This window comes from Tamandua tetradactyla, chromosome 3, assembly GCF_023851605.1.
Source record: "Tamandua tetradactyla isolate mTamTet1 chromosome 3, mTamTet1.pri, whole genome shotgun sequence".
Lineage (NCBI taxonomy): Eukaryota > Metazoa > Chordata > Mammalia > Pilosa > Myrmecophagidae > Tamandua > Tamandua tetradactyla.
In genome coordinates, this window is record NC_135329.1 from 93376853 (window position 1) to 93392203 (window position 15351).

Sequence of the window (15351 nt, forward strand, 5' to 3'; positions counted from 1 at the left end):
GTGGGTGCCCAGCTAGGGGAGGGCGTAATCCAGTGTCCCGGCAGCTCAGTGACCCAAGGGTGTCATCGTGCTGCAGACAAACTCTCTGGAGGCCAGACACGGCTGGGGAGGGGGCCATGCACAAGTTGACTGGGGACGGGGGAGCAAGCAGGAGCAGGGTGAGCAGGGGTGCGTGGGGGGGGCACAGAGGGAGCAGGGGGGCAGGGAGGCGGAGGCACAAGGGGAATAGACAGGCCAGGGCAGGTAGGGTGGCTGGGGCAGGTCAGCGGCGGGAGCAGAGTGGAGCAGGGGGGCAGGTGGGGGGCAGAGTGGAGCGGGCGGGCAGGGGCGCGGGGCAGGGTAGGGGCAGAGTGGAGCAAGCTGGCAGGGGCGCGGGGGCGGGTGGGGGAGCAGAGTGGAGCAGGCAGGCGGGGGGCACAGGGGCAGAGTAGAGAGGACGGGCAGGGGCTCAAGGGCAGACATTAGGCCCCCTCAGAGCTGGGTACAACTCCGACACCTGGGCCGAGGTGAAATTACATCTAGTCGAAGCTCTGCATGATGGTATTTACTTGCAGCAAACCATATAAAGTAAAGGAATTCTAATGCATCACTGAGAATTATTTCATCCTCTGACCTCCTACTTACAAACTGAAACACCATTTTACGTCACCTTTGATCCAAATATGCACATGTATCTCAATCTCAGGATGTCATATACTGTATAAAGCATTGTACCTTTCCAAAGTCCCTTTACGTGCTTGATTTGCTATTCAGAGCAGCTCAGAAAACTAAATATCCTGATTCTGAACAGCCAAAAGAATCCAGGCTTGGACATGCCCTCATTTCCTGGGATGGCAGCTTCGCACTCGGTAACGTCTGTCCTGGAGCCTTGGGCCAAGGGCTGTGACCACCCTGGTTGGTGGGGCCTGGGCTGGGGATGGCAAAGGGGCGCAGGCTCTCACAGCTGGGACTCTGTCCCTAAGCTGGGCATTGTGCCACCTCTTGCAGACATTCATGCCACGACTCTGAGACACTGGGTGCCTGTCCATGGCCCCTGGTCCATCTGCAGGGACATGGGCCCTCCTGGGAACAGAGCCGAGGGCTGCACTCCTCAGTTGAGCACCTCGCATCATCCCCCATCCTGACTGTCCTGGACTCCACAGAGCAAGTGAGCAAAGGAAGAGAAATGAGACACAGCCACTGGTGACTCCCTAGTGGAGTCACACGGTGGCCCATAGCCCTGGTGACATTGACAAATGTGCTGAGCTAAGGTGTCAATTAATAGCCCTATAAATAATGTGTGAAGAGATGTCACTCACTAGTCCTTAGCTGCTGAGAAGTAACCTTATCCGCTGGTCTGCTCCCAGCACATACTGCCAACACCGCGATCAACCTAGGAGTCACGCTGTACTTTTTGTTGGGGAGGGGGTGTTCTAGTTTGCTAGCTGCTGGAATGCTATCAGAAATAGAACAGTTTTTAAAAGGGGGAATTTATTAAATTGTAAGTTTACAGTTCTAAGGCCATGAAAATGTCCTAATTAAAGCAAGGCTGTAGAAATCTAAGGCATCCAGAGAAAGACACCTGGTTCAAGAAGGCCGATGAAGTTCAGGGTTTCTCTCTCAGCTGGAAAGGTACATGGAGAACATGGTGACATCTGCTAGCTTTCACTCTAGGCTTCTTGTTTCATGAAGTCGCCCCCATAGCCGTTTTCCTTCTTCATCTCCAAAGGTCTCTGACTGTGCAGGCTCTGTAGCTCTTTCCAAAATGGTTCCCTCTTAAAGGGCTCCAGTAAGCAACCCCACCTTGAATGGGTGGAGACACATCTCCCATGGAAACCACCAAATCAAATGTTATCACCCACAATTGGGTGGGAAACATCTCCACTGATAATTTTAAAACTCCCAATGAGGATTAAAGGGCAATGAGAATTACAAGTGCATGGCTTTTCTGGGGTCCACAAATTCAAACCAGCCCAGGGGGTAAGAGGGATTCACACAGCAACCTTGTTATAATTAGGCCCTGCAGAATCTTCCAAAACAGCTGCACCCTCCTCGCTGCCTGCCATGCTTTTTTCTCTCCAAAGACCCAATCACCTTCTCATCAGCCCCAAACACATTGGCCAGCTCCACCTTCACTCTTTTGAGCAAAGCTGAGCTGGAATCCAGGGCTAGAATGTGCCGAGTGAGGGAGGAAGTTGGGGAGAGACTGGGTCCAGTGAGGACAGAGGGGCAGTGTGAGGCCAGGCAGGCGCTAGGCCAGGCCAGGGGCTCATCCTCCCACCCACCAACCCAGTCGCCACATGCGAGCAGGACAGTGGACAGGCTTAGTCCCGAGGACTGGGCTGCAGTGCAATGTCCTGCTGGGTGCGAAAGATGTTTCTTCTCTTTCTATAAACAAATCACCTTTTATGGGCTTGGGGCAACTGAAGGAAGGACAAGCGAAGCAGCTGTCTGGCTGCTGCCTGAACAGGAGAGCCCCTGCTAGTGGCCCTATGCCAAGCCCAAGGGGCCTCCTTATCCTTTGCGTTGGGCCCAGAGACGTGACCACACCAGTCCCTAGGGTGAGGCCCTCTTTGGTCACTGCAGCCATGACACATAGGGCTCAGAAAACCAGCTCAGAGCAGCCAGAGTGACACAGGGAGAGGACGTCTCCACGGCGCCTCCGACTGAGCTCGCTGACTCTTTTCATAAACAAATATTGCTGCTCACATCTGATATTTACTTTAAAAATAACGGGATGATGCCAGCTTGCTATTTTGTTTTTGTTCTGCTAAATCTTTGGAAGGTTTTCCATAACTCTTGCCAAATTTTTCCAAATTCAATATGGCCAGCATTTGAATAAAACTCTGAAATCATGCACTGCTCATTTTGCACAGCTGTGAACCCTTTCTGAGGGCAAACAGCCCCCAAACCATGTGGGCCCGTGTGCACAGCCTGAGCCCTCTTTGCCTCAGTTTCCTCCTCGTAGGAATAGAACACAGTACAACATTCCCTTGCCCTGGTGGGTTTCAAATTCAGACCACTGCCAACCTTAGAAAGATAATACAGTATGTGTCCCATAAAATTTACACCTGCCATTGAGTATTTTGATTTTTCTGCCTGGAAGATGGACGAATGTTTGTTCTCAGTGGGATTTATGAAGAGTATTCAGCAAACTCATGCCTGCTCAGACAGTGTCCTCCTGCTGAAAAGTTTACAAATAAATCCTCCAGTTCTCATGAACTTGGAACTGGGTTTGAGGCACTGAGGCTGTGGGAAGTGAAGATGGCAAGATGGGTTGGACGACCTGTGTGGGGGTTCAGGGAGCATCTGTTAGCTTCCCCCACGAGGCTGGTCGGACTTGGGATTTAAAGTCCAGTTGTGAAGGTGGAAAGGGAAAAGTGCAAACTGAGACCACAGAACAAGTGAAACAAAACACTTTCTTACGTTATTTTCTGCACTGCCCCTTTTTTCTTCACTACCTATCTCTGAAAAGTGACAGCACCTCCCTCAGTAGCCAAAATTAAATTATCATATTTGACAAAAGTTGCAAACATTCCTGGTAATAATGGCTGATAATATTCAAATTTCCCCAGGTGCCCCCAACATCCCTTTGCAGCAGGTCTGGATTTCACCGACCTGCAGAAGAGGCCACTGCCTGCAGCCATCATGCTTCAAACACCGTCCATTGCTTCCTTGGGGTCTTGGCCATGTGCCATCCTCTCTCATCCCTTAAGGCTGGAAATTATTCTTAAAGGCTTGTGATTAAACCAGTAGGGCTGGAACATGTTAGGTGTGACCTTCGCAGCACGTGCCACAAGAACGTGGTGACATCCCCCCCACCCCCGCCCCATCGCAAGGCTGAGCCAGAGGCACAGGCTGGAAGGGAGGGGGGGCAAGGGGGAGCATGTGGTCCTGGACCAGTCCAACCATCATCTCGTGGTTTTAGCACAGATCATATCCCTGCCTGTGCCAGGCTTGAAAAGATCATGTTCCCTAGAAAAGCCATGTTTTAATCCTGATCCATTTTGTGGGAGCAGCCATTTCTTTTAGTCCCTATTCAGTACTGTAGGTTGGAAACTTGATTAGATTATCTCTATGGAAATCTGACACATCCAATTGTGGGTATTACCTGTGATTAGAGGGAGATGTGACTCTACTCATTCCAGGTGGGTCTTGATTAGTTTGCTGGAATCCTTTAAAAGAAGAAACATTTTGGCAAAAGCTTTAGAGTCACGAGAACCACAACAGCCCACGCAACCGGAGACTAAGAAGAGAAACACTCCCGGGGAAACTTCATGAAAAGCCTGGAGAGAAAGCTAGCAGACATCACCATGTTTGCCTTGTGCCTTTCCAGTTGAGAGAGAAACCTGAATTTCATCAGTCTTCTTGAACCAAGGTTATCTTTCCTTGGATGTCTTAGATTGGACATTTCTATAGGCTTGCTTTAATTTGGACATTATCACAGGTTTGGAACTATAGGCTTGCAACTTAATAAATTCCCCTTTTAAAAAGCCATTCCATTTCCGGTATGTCTTATTATAGCAGCTAGCAAACTAAAACAAACTAGAGCTATTTGGTTATACTGATATTCTGTTCCTACTAGAAAGCTGAACAATGCTTATTTTTTCCCTTTGATCGACAAGATTCAAAATAAAGAGTTGGTTTAGTATCTGCCTCAAATGAGTGTTTTCAGTCTTTCTCTTATTTTAAATATCATTATGGATTCATGGATTTACATAGATTAGGTGTATGCCAGTCAACTATGAGTATTATTCTTTTTGATCTCCAAATTGTTACACATTTGGCCAGCAGGAACCCTTTCCAGCTGGTGCCTTGTCTGTTTTGACACAATCCCATTAATCCTTGAAAGCTTCTTTGATTTACGGCACAACAAAATGTCTTAACCTCAGTGTGTACCTTAGGTCCCAGACCAAAACTCAGCCATTCATAAAGAATCTCTGGTTCCTTTCAACAAGGTGGTTAGAAACCAGGGTCTATCATAATTTTAATGCTGATATTAAATTACCTCACTTTCAAATACTGGAAATAGGTAGAAAGCCACAAAAATATCTATTAAAGAAACTGAAGTTGTGCCCAAAATTGTGCCCACAAAGAAAATTCCATGCCCACATTAATAGAGTATAGGGGGAAGGCCACATGATTACCTCAAAATGCAAAAAATATATATTTCATACAAAATTCAGTAGCTACTCATGATCAAATTCTTAGCAAAGCAGCAAACAACGGGAACTTTCACAACCTATGAAAGGGCATCACGAGAGCTAACGGCTTAGGTAGTGCTAACCACTAATTGTCTGCCCCCGGCCTGGGACCAGGACAGAGATGCCCACTCTCACCGCTTCTAGGGAACGCTGTCCTGCAAGTGCAGCCAGGGTCAAAGGCACGAAAGGAAGTAACAGGCACAGCTTGATTGGATGCTTAGAAAACACAGTGTGGCTATAAAATTGCAGAGGACAGAAGGTCAATATGAAAAAATCTATTATATTTCTATGAAAATTTTTAAAACAAAATTTTTAAAAACAATTCCATTTTCAATGGCATCAAAAAACATAAAGGACTAATAAATCTAATGAAAGATGTGAACAATTTCCACATCAAAATATGACTGAGATAAATAAAAGGAAAGCTAAATTGTTCGAAGCATATATCACATTCATGAAATAGAAAACTAAGTATCATTAAGATGTCCATTCTTCCCAAATTGATTTCTATATTCAACACAGTCCCATCTAGAATTCCAGCAGAGATTTTTGGAAAAAATTGGCAAACTGATTCCAAAATGAATATAGAAATGCAAAAGATCTGCAATAGGCAAAACAATCTTGAAAGAAAAGGGCAAAGTTGAAGGATCCACCCTCCCAGATTTCAAGACTTACCACAAACTACAGTAATCAAGACAGTCTGGTGTTGGCAAAAGTACAAACATATTCAGAGCTCAATGGAACAAGATAAAACCCAGAAACATGCCAAATACTTCCAAGGAATTTTTTTTACAAAGTTGCCAATGCAGTTCCAGGGAGAAAAAGAGTGTCTTTCTAACATATGAGCTACAATAAATGGCAATTCATTTGAGGTAACTTGAACTATCTCATCGCACACACAGATATAAATCCTTGGTGGATCATAGACCTAACACCCAAATGTAAAACCTAGAATCATAAAGCTTCTAAAAGAAAACATAACGGACTAGAAGGGAAGGCAACATTTCTTCGATAGGACAAAATAAATTAATAACCTAATTTTTTCTTAATGAGCAAAAGGCCTTAAAGGGCACTTCACAAAAGAAGATGTATGAACGGCTAATAACCTCATTAGTCATCACAGAACCAGTGAGGTGCCACTTCCCACCTCTGGAACAGTTATGATCAGAAAGGAGAGCACAGAATGTCGTCAAGGATGAGGAGCTTCTGCAACTCTCGAGCTGGTGGGCATGCAAAAAACACCAACTTGAGAAAATAGTTGCAGTTCCTTAGAGAGTGAAGCACACTTTACTTAACTGAGAAATACCATGCCATGGTGTTCACCCAAGGTAAATGAAAACACGTCTGGGATAACAGGTTAAAATAAAAATGCTCATAGCAGCCTCATTCAAAATATCTCAAACCTGAAAACAGTACAAATATGCAACATCTAGGAAACAAATAAGCAAAGTGTGGTATATTCATTAATGAAATACTATTCAAAAATAAAAAGAAACAAACTTGGTGCATGAAAGAAGCCAGAAGCAAGATACAATGAGCCAGAAGCTATAATGTATAACCTGGTATTTCCTGGAATTTTGGCTACTTGTGTGACACCCAAGACTCAGTGTAGGAGTTCTGCAGCTCTGAAAGTCAGCATTGCACATACAGCACCTGTTGAAGAAACCAAAAAAGACATCAGGCTCCAGTCGAAGATAAGAATGAAGCCAGTCAGGTTGGGACAGAGGTAAATCAGATACAGGGGTAAGGAGGACATTGTCTCTATTTTAGAACTTCACCTACTCTATAAGACCAAAGGAAGAGTGGTATATTTTGTAAAAAGCTTAAATTTTACATAGCACATAATCTAACTCAACCTGTCTAGATAGATCATTTAAACAACCCAAAACACATGGAGCCCAGAATGGGAATGAGGGCTTGTAATTCTGTACAGCAAGGCCCAGATACATTCCAGAGTATGCTGGGCAGATAAATACAAAGTATTGGCAAACTTCCTTGAGTGATGGAAAAAAACTGTAGAACTATTAAACTCTCCCACCAGGGAACCCTGTGATATTCTCTCAAGCATTAGAGACTCCCAAGTCAATAGGCCAAGCCCTTGATCTTGAGGCTGACTCTTATGAAATGTATTTATTTAGTAGAGAAGTTAAGTCTAACTATAGTTATGCCTAGGACTTACTTCCAGAGAACCTCTTCTGTTGCTCAGATATGGCCTCTCTCTCTCTAAGCCCAACTCTGCAAGGAAAATCTTTACCCTCCCCGCTACATGGGAAAAACATCCAAGGGTAAAAGTCTTCTGAGCAACATGGGATATGAACTCCAGGGATGAGCCTGGCCCTGGCACTGCGAGATCAACAATGCCTTCCTGACCAAAAGAGGGAAGGAAATTTAACAAAATGAGGTATCAGTGGCTGAGAGAGTTCAAACAGACTTGAGAGCTATTCTGAAGGTTATTCTTATACAAGTTTCTTGTATAAGATAATACTGCTAGTTATCATGGTTTGCCAAATCTCAACGAAAACCATTCTTGCCAACCCTAAAGAACACCTAGGGTTCTATCTGAGATTCTACATAAGTTCCATGATTACCTTCCAGAAACTTACAACTTCCAGATGGTTCTTAGGCTAGATAAGTCCTGAAAACCAGAAGGGCCAGCCTCTCTAAGAACATCAACTAGTTTCATTCCCCTATCCCATAATATTGATAGCCCTTTACAACATGAAAAAGTTAGAACAGGAAGAGCCCAATTACCCCTAAAGATTGGGAGAAAGATCTGTAAAACGTTTCCTCTTTCATAGGACTTGAGAAACTAATCAAGACCCGCTCAAATGGGTGGAGACATGTCATCCCCTAATCCAGTTTAACAACCATTCTTAACTAAATCTCATCAATCGGGGAGATGATCTCATTACAGTTTCAAACATACAGTATTGAATAGAGATGATTCTACCTTTATGAAATGGGATTTATATTAAAACATGGCTTTTCTTAGGGGGCATGCTTCTTTTCAAACCAGCACATTCCACCCTCTGACCCCTAAAAAAGACATGTTTTTCCCATATGCAAAATACATTAACTTTTGTAACTAATTAATTTTTCATTAATTTTTTATTAGTATAAAAACAATATATATTATTAATTAATATATCAATTTGCCAACTGTGTGTTAATTAATTTTTGTGTTAATCAATTCATAACAATATCAGAAACCTTAAACCTTTCAGCAGCAACACAATGAAGTACAAAATTAGAGACAGTATAAAATCTCATCAAGTCAGTTACAGGCATTGTCTGTCCTAAGGCAAAATTCTCTCCATTTGCTCTGGACCTTTGAAAACTCCTAACAAGTTATTTGCTGCCAACATTTATAAAGGAGGAACATTCATAGGATACATATACACATTTCCATAAGGAGGAAGGAACACAGGGGTCACTGGACCCATACAATTTCAAAAACCTGCAGGGCAAAGCCCATTAAATTTCAAAGTCTGAGAATCATTTAGCTTTGGGGTTTTAGAAAGTGGCAGTCCCACCCCTTCCAAGGGCCTATGCAGTGACCCGCCTCTTTCCAAATCAACCTCAGGGAACATCGAGGAGACCACCTCTGGGCTCCACTCTCTCCAGGCATCAGGGCCACCCCTGGGCTCTCTGCCATTTCTGGGGCACACACTCAACCCCTGCACATGGTGGCAGCCAGGCTCTCCCAGTCCCCCAAGGAGCGTGCTATGCCTTTTCCAAGGCCCAAGGCTCCACAACTCTTCCACTGCAATGAGAGGGGAGACTCATCCTCACCCTTCAGGGTAAACTCACCCTCTCCATGCATACAGGTGGGTCCACTCTCCTGGCCAAGGTTTCTTGGCTTCAGACCCGAACTTCCATGGTTCTCACTCCGCAGACTCCAATCTCTCCCTTTTGTGTCCTCCTTTGTCAAGATTGGCAGTGGTTCCATCTACACCAACAGTCTCTTCACACACTCCAGGACTTCTCCATCATTCTCTTCACAGTTCTTTCAAAATCTTCCCCTTAGCCATCCAAAACACTGTTCAAACATATCTGGCATTTGCAAACCGCAGCAGCACCCCACTCTCCGGTACAAAATCTGTTATAGTTTGCTAGCTGCTGGAATGCAATATACCAGAAACGGAATGGCTTTTAAAAGAGGGAATTTAATGAGTTGCTAGTTTACAGTTCTAAGTCCGAGAAAATGTCCCAATTAAAACAAGTCTATAGGAATGTCCAATCAAAGGCATCCAGGGAAAGACACCCTGGTTCAAGAAGGCCGATGAAGTTCAGGGTTTCTCTCTCAAGTGAGATGGCACATGGCAAACACAGTCAGGGCTTCTCTCTCAGCTGAAAGGGCACATGGCAAATACCGCGTCATCTGCTAGCTTTCTCTCCTGGCTTCCTATTTCATGAAGCTCCCCGGGAGGCATCTTCCTTCTTCATCTCCAAAGGTCACTGGCTGGTGGCCTCTCTGCTTCGTGGTGCGGCAGCATTCTCTGCCCTCTCTGAGTCTCTCTTTCTCCAAAATGTTTCCTCTTCTATAGGACTTCAGAAACTAATCAAGACCCGCTCAAATGGGTGGAGACATGTCATCCCCTAATCCAGTTTAACAACCATTCTTAACTAAATCAATCAGGGAGATGATCCATTACAGTTTCAAACATACAGTATTGAATAGAGATTATCCTACCTTTATGAAATGGGATTTATATTAAAACATGGCTTTTCTTAGGGGGCATGCTTCCTTTCAAACCAGCACACCCTCTCTTGTTACATGGAGCAGGAGTGACCCAATCTATTATTCTCTGCCTTCTTCTCAGAAGTCAGACTGCTGGGTTTAGAAAACCACCATTTGGCAACCATCGTAAGAGCATATTCAAGTAAGAATCCTCAAGAGATGCTGAAACACACGTGTGAGAGCTGGAGAAGCCACAGGGTAGGTGCACAGTCTCAAGCATCTCTCTGCAAGACACTTCCTAATGACAAAAGGAAAACACTTGCTGCACTGGAGACATGCCGCAGGAGCAGAACCACAGATACAAGCAAAGCGCCTCTTACAGAAGCAAAGGACCCTTCTGCATGCCTCTGAAGTTGGCACCTCTGTGTGTGTGTCAGTGTTTGTACATATGCACATGTGTCTGTGCGTGTGTATATGTGTGCATGTGTGTGTGTGGAGAGCAGGAGGACACTACAAAAATGTGGTCTCTGGTCGGTTGAAGAATGTGCCCTTAGTCTTAGCCGCATCCCTGTGGGTGTGAACCCACTATAAAGTGGACCTTGTGAAGATGCTATGTTTACATAAGGTCTGGCCTCAATGAATCACGGTGAGCTTTAATCTAGATTACTAAAGTCCTTTATAAGGAGAAGAAATTCAGACACAGAAAAAGGGTCACAGGGAGGAGCCAGAAGTTAGAAGTCAGCAGGAACTCCAAAGAGAATGGAGAAGACATCACCATGTGAAGGGACAACTCACTCAAAGGACACCATGGGAAAAGGGAGCCACCACACAGGGTCATGCTCGTGGGCCTGTGGCACGTGGGGGGCCAGGCAATGGAAGAGCAGGCTCTGCAGGTGGGAGCCCTGGCCACCTCCAACCCCCAGGGCCAAACCCAGCCTGTGGTGTTTGTGCTAGGAGCCTAGTAAAACTAAGACAGTTTTGAAAATGGAGAGGGGGGTGCTGCTTTTGCAAATACCTAAGAATGTGGGATTGGATTTGAAACTGGGAAATGGGCAGATGCTGGGAGAACTTAACAGAGAAGTCCTAGACTACTTTGAAGAGACTGTGGGTAAAAATATGGACATTAAAGGCCTTCTGAAGAGGCCTTAGGAAATGACAAATGTGTTACTGGAAATGAACTTGGGACACTGAGCTCTGATGTTGGATGGATGGCAGGACTTGCAAGAGACAAACCTAGGTATTTAACTGAGATTTCCAAGTACTCTGGAAGGTGCAGCCTGGCTTCTCCTTGCAGCTTGTAGTGAAAGGCAGGAGGAAGGGGACAAGCTGAGAACTTAATTCCTAAGCATAGAGAAACCAGAAACTGATGGTTTGGACATTCTCAGTCTACCCAGATGGTGAGCTCTGAGACTAGGGCCAGAAGCAGCTCTGCCAGGGAAAATATGGCTGGTTTCCTGCTATGGCAGCAGAGTTGAATGCTTGCCACAGAGACCAAGAAGCACACAGCCTAATAGGTTAACTCTGTGGCCCTTTTTGTGAATTTTGCTGACCCCAGGCTTAGATGACACTTCCCACCTCCTGGGCTTAGGACCCTGCCCCTTCTCTTCCCGTGTCCTAGTGTCCAGGGAATTCCACCTATGGCATCTTGCTCCTCAAACACCATTCCCAGCATTCCAGCTGGAACCCAGAACTCTTATGCTGAACAGCTTGTCCACTTGCCATGACAACAGGCCACCTTGTCACTGTCCTTCATACCCCCAGGTCCCCACATTTTCCCTCCTTCCCCAGCTGAGAGTCAGCGGCCCCCTCATTCTACCTCTGTCTGCTTCATGGAATGCCATGCACCCCCAGTCCCTGGGCACTCCTGGCCTTGCACTACCCATGCCATCCCAGCCCCTGTGGATGAGGGCGGGCCTCACCCAATATAGCCAAAAAGCAAAGGAGATTGGACAAGAGAGAGAAGTCACCGAGAGCAGCTGGTAGCTGATGGCCAACAGAAGTCAGAAAAGAAGGGAGAAGACGCTGCCATGCACATTACTGTGTGACAGAAAAGCCAAAGAACCCCAAAGATGGCCGGAAGCCGGGACACACCTTCTAGCCTCTGAAATCTTGAATCAATACATTCCTGTTGCTAAGACACCCATTGCGTGGTATTGGTTTTAGCAGCTAGGAAACTAATACAGACAGCCAAACCCCTTCCGGTATCTGAGTCACCCAATTGTACACTTCTGTGGACCTGCCTCTTTTGCTGTCCCTTTCGTGGGGGCTTCTAGCCACAGTCTGGGGGTCTGGAGACCCAGCCTGCCCTTTGCTATTAATATGAGTCAATTTGTGAAATGTCCTGGGATCTTGAATTACCCCCACAAGAGTATCTGCTTGCTGATTTTGTAATGACAAAAGACTGGGAGGAATGGTATGAGCTCTTATATGCATGATAAAAAGGGGAGTAATTCAACTTCTGACTAATGTTTGTGAATGTAAAAGCGTTAGAGACAATTCATCTCCTTCAAACAAAGAAGCTGTCTCAATTTGAGTAACTGTTTGGCAGACATATTCAGAATCAGAAACAATATTAAGGGATTGTGGAAAATTTTGCAATATTTGAATTACAGCTGCTAATTCAGTGTGCTGAGCTGAGGTATAAGGTGCTTTCTAACTTTTGTTTTCCCCTGGGGTCATATATGCAGCCCATCCATTACTACTACCATCAGTAAAGATGGTACTGGCTCCCTCCAGTGGGGAAGTCTGAACTATTTTAGGCAAAATCCACTGTGTTCTTTTTAAAAATTGTTAAGTTCTGACATAGGCAAATGATTATCAATTTGTTCTTTAAAATCACTTAATGCTATTTTCCAAGAGGTATTGAAAGGCAGCTCATTAAGAACAAGCTCAGAAATTAATTTTTCTTTATCTTGCTCTGCTAAAGGTATGGTAAAGAAGCAATTTTTTAAATTTATTATAATAATAGAGCAGTTTTTAGGAATTACAACTGGTGTGGGCCAGCCAGGTTGTAAGGACTCCATAGGTTGAATCACAGCATTAACTTTTATCAAATCAGTTAACACTCTCCATTTTTCTGATTTCTATTTTATAGTAAATACTGGAGAATTCCAGGGACTATGAGATTCTTCTATATGTCCTGCTTTAAACTGTTCTTGAACTAACTGAGTTAGAGCCTCTAATTTTTCTATAGATAAGGGCCACTGCTCAACCCACAAAGGCTCATTTTTAGTATTTGTAGTGGAAGTCCCTGCAGAATCTCTTCACTTTATGCTTTAAGAGTTCCCCTATCAGATCCCTGTCTGGGCACCAATTGTTGAGTCCAGCTCAAGCAACTGTCCAAACAGGGTCAGAAGGGGCAGTGGGAGATTGAGAAAAAGCACAACTCAGAGTTTAAGAGAAAGCAGGGGCTAGGTGGTTCATTGTCTGACTGAACTCGATGACCAAATAGAAACAGGAATATTTTCCCTGTTTTGTTATGCTCACCGCAAAGCCTTCATAACCAATTTCCATTGCTTAAGATTTAAAACATTACGGCCTTAAGGCTGAAACCAATAACAACGCTTCTGTACTAAAGAAAAGACTCTAGTGTCTCCTAAGCCTTCACTGAGACCCCTGCAGTTTTTAACAATGTTTTAACACACAAACATACTCCTCCAGCCACCTATTATGATTACCCGTTACCCTGATGCTACAAGGAAAATGGTTACTTACCAATATGAGTCGAGTACTCTTCTATTGGCTGGACAAACTTCCCTCTAACGGAGACTTTTCCTTGGCTCCTTAATATTGTCTTGGAGTCTTCTTCTTCAAGCCCCACGCTGGGGGCCAGATGTTGCTTCCTATGGAACCAGAGCCTGGAGGATATTAAGGAATGATGAGAAAGAAAGACAAAGGGGATCAGGGGGTCTGAAGATCAGCCATAACAAACAACAGACAACTTTATTCTTAACCAGATCCTGCTTATATGCTGCAGGGTGACAAAAGGCCTGCATGCGTTTCCTGAGGGAACAGAGTGCTTATCTTTCTTCACACTTAACATAACCACTTGGGGTAAATAAACATTCTCTTCCTCCCAGACTGTTCTACATAAAGCAGATAATGATCTCCACAGTTTACTCCTGCCACCCTGACACAAGCTGCTCCCAACAAATTCTGCAGGTCTTGTTTTAACCCTTGGCTCCTAGAGGACCATAAGAAAATAACCAGATAAAGGGCCTAACAGTTCTTACAGTCACACAGGCATCAAATAAAAGATAAAGGCTTTCATAATCCTTCCAGATAGTCAAACCTCTTAATTATATTTTAGGACTTCTAGGTGCTCTCCTTTGTCTACTTCAAAATCCCAGAAAGGAAAAGGAAAATCTATACAATGATTCAGTAATCAAAATCATCCCTTAAATCCTGATTTCTTGGTTAAACTACCTTCACCATTTCTGGACCTCAGAAGGTCTGTTCCCTCTCCCTTCCATACCCTTCCCCATCTGGTAACATCTATTCTTTCTCTAACTCCAGCCTCAGTCTGGGAAGTCACCTCCAGACTAACCTCCCCCTGCTGAGATTGCATCAGCATTCCCTCTTTTTGTCCCCTCACCACCACTACCCCTCATACAGCTGGCCTTCTCTTCTCCTAGTCCTTGCCTACACAAGGCCCCACTCCTCCCAATGCATCCACCAGACACAGAGCCCATCACAAACTCACCTTCAGGGCTACTTGGAGCTTGGTTAACCCAGGCCAAGGGTTTTTTTTATATATATATTTAAGTGGATAAAGAAAAATATCATACTAATATCAGAAAGAAGGACAATTTACCAAAAGAAGAAACAGAAACCAACTTTGCCTCTTCCATTATAACATGGATGCTACAGGCTTTGAAACAGTGATTACAGTTCTGAGGTAGAAGACTTGAGACATTTCATTTTCCTAACCAAAGAATAAGCAGGAATGAAGTACTGGGGAGAGGGGTGAAATTAAAGCATGTTAAAATTCTCTTCTTATTAGGCAGATGAGAGAATGATGAGACAGCCATTGAAGAATTCTGATATTAAACAATACATGTACAAATAAATTTGTTTAATATTTAACAATAACCCCTTACCCCCACAGACCACCAGCATTTGTCACCCATCCCCCATACCACAGATCTTTAGCCCCTGAATTCCAATGAACCCCTACTGGTGCCTGTCACTAGCTTCCCAATCACTTAGCCAATACAGCCTCCTCTAATTCTAGAGCCCCATAATTCTAAAATGCCTGACCCCAACACCTTTCAATCACTAACAGAAAATGAGTGCCCCAATCACTTGCCTCCACAGACACTCCAAACATACCTTCCCACAGGTTCCTCAACCATTGATACTCACAGAATATATCAATCTTTATCTCCCATGTGATTTCAAAATCCCTCTCCTATCATTCCCTTGTTGGTGTCAGTAACAGGGAACTGATACCCACAGGACTACCAAGGAGTGACCTTTACAAAATCT

The 15351-nt window shown here is 44.5% G+C and overlaps 1 long non-coding RNA gene across 2 annotated transcripts in view; it reads right to left on the minus strand.

Moving 5' to 3' along the window:
* Positions 1 to 15351, minus strand: part of LOC143677511 (uncharacterized) — a 109683-nt gene that overhangs the window by 70764 nt on the left and 23568 nt on the right. For both annotated transcript variants that reach the window (XR_013172638.1, XR_013172637.1), the window contains exons 3-4: positions 13579 to 13721; positions 6743 to 6836 (exon numbers count right to left, since the gene is read on the minus strand). This is a non-coding gene — a long non-coding RNA (uncharacterized LOC143677511). The remainder of the gene's footprint in view (positions 1 to 6742; positions 6837 to 13578; positions 13722 to 15351) is intronic.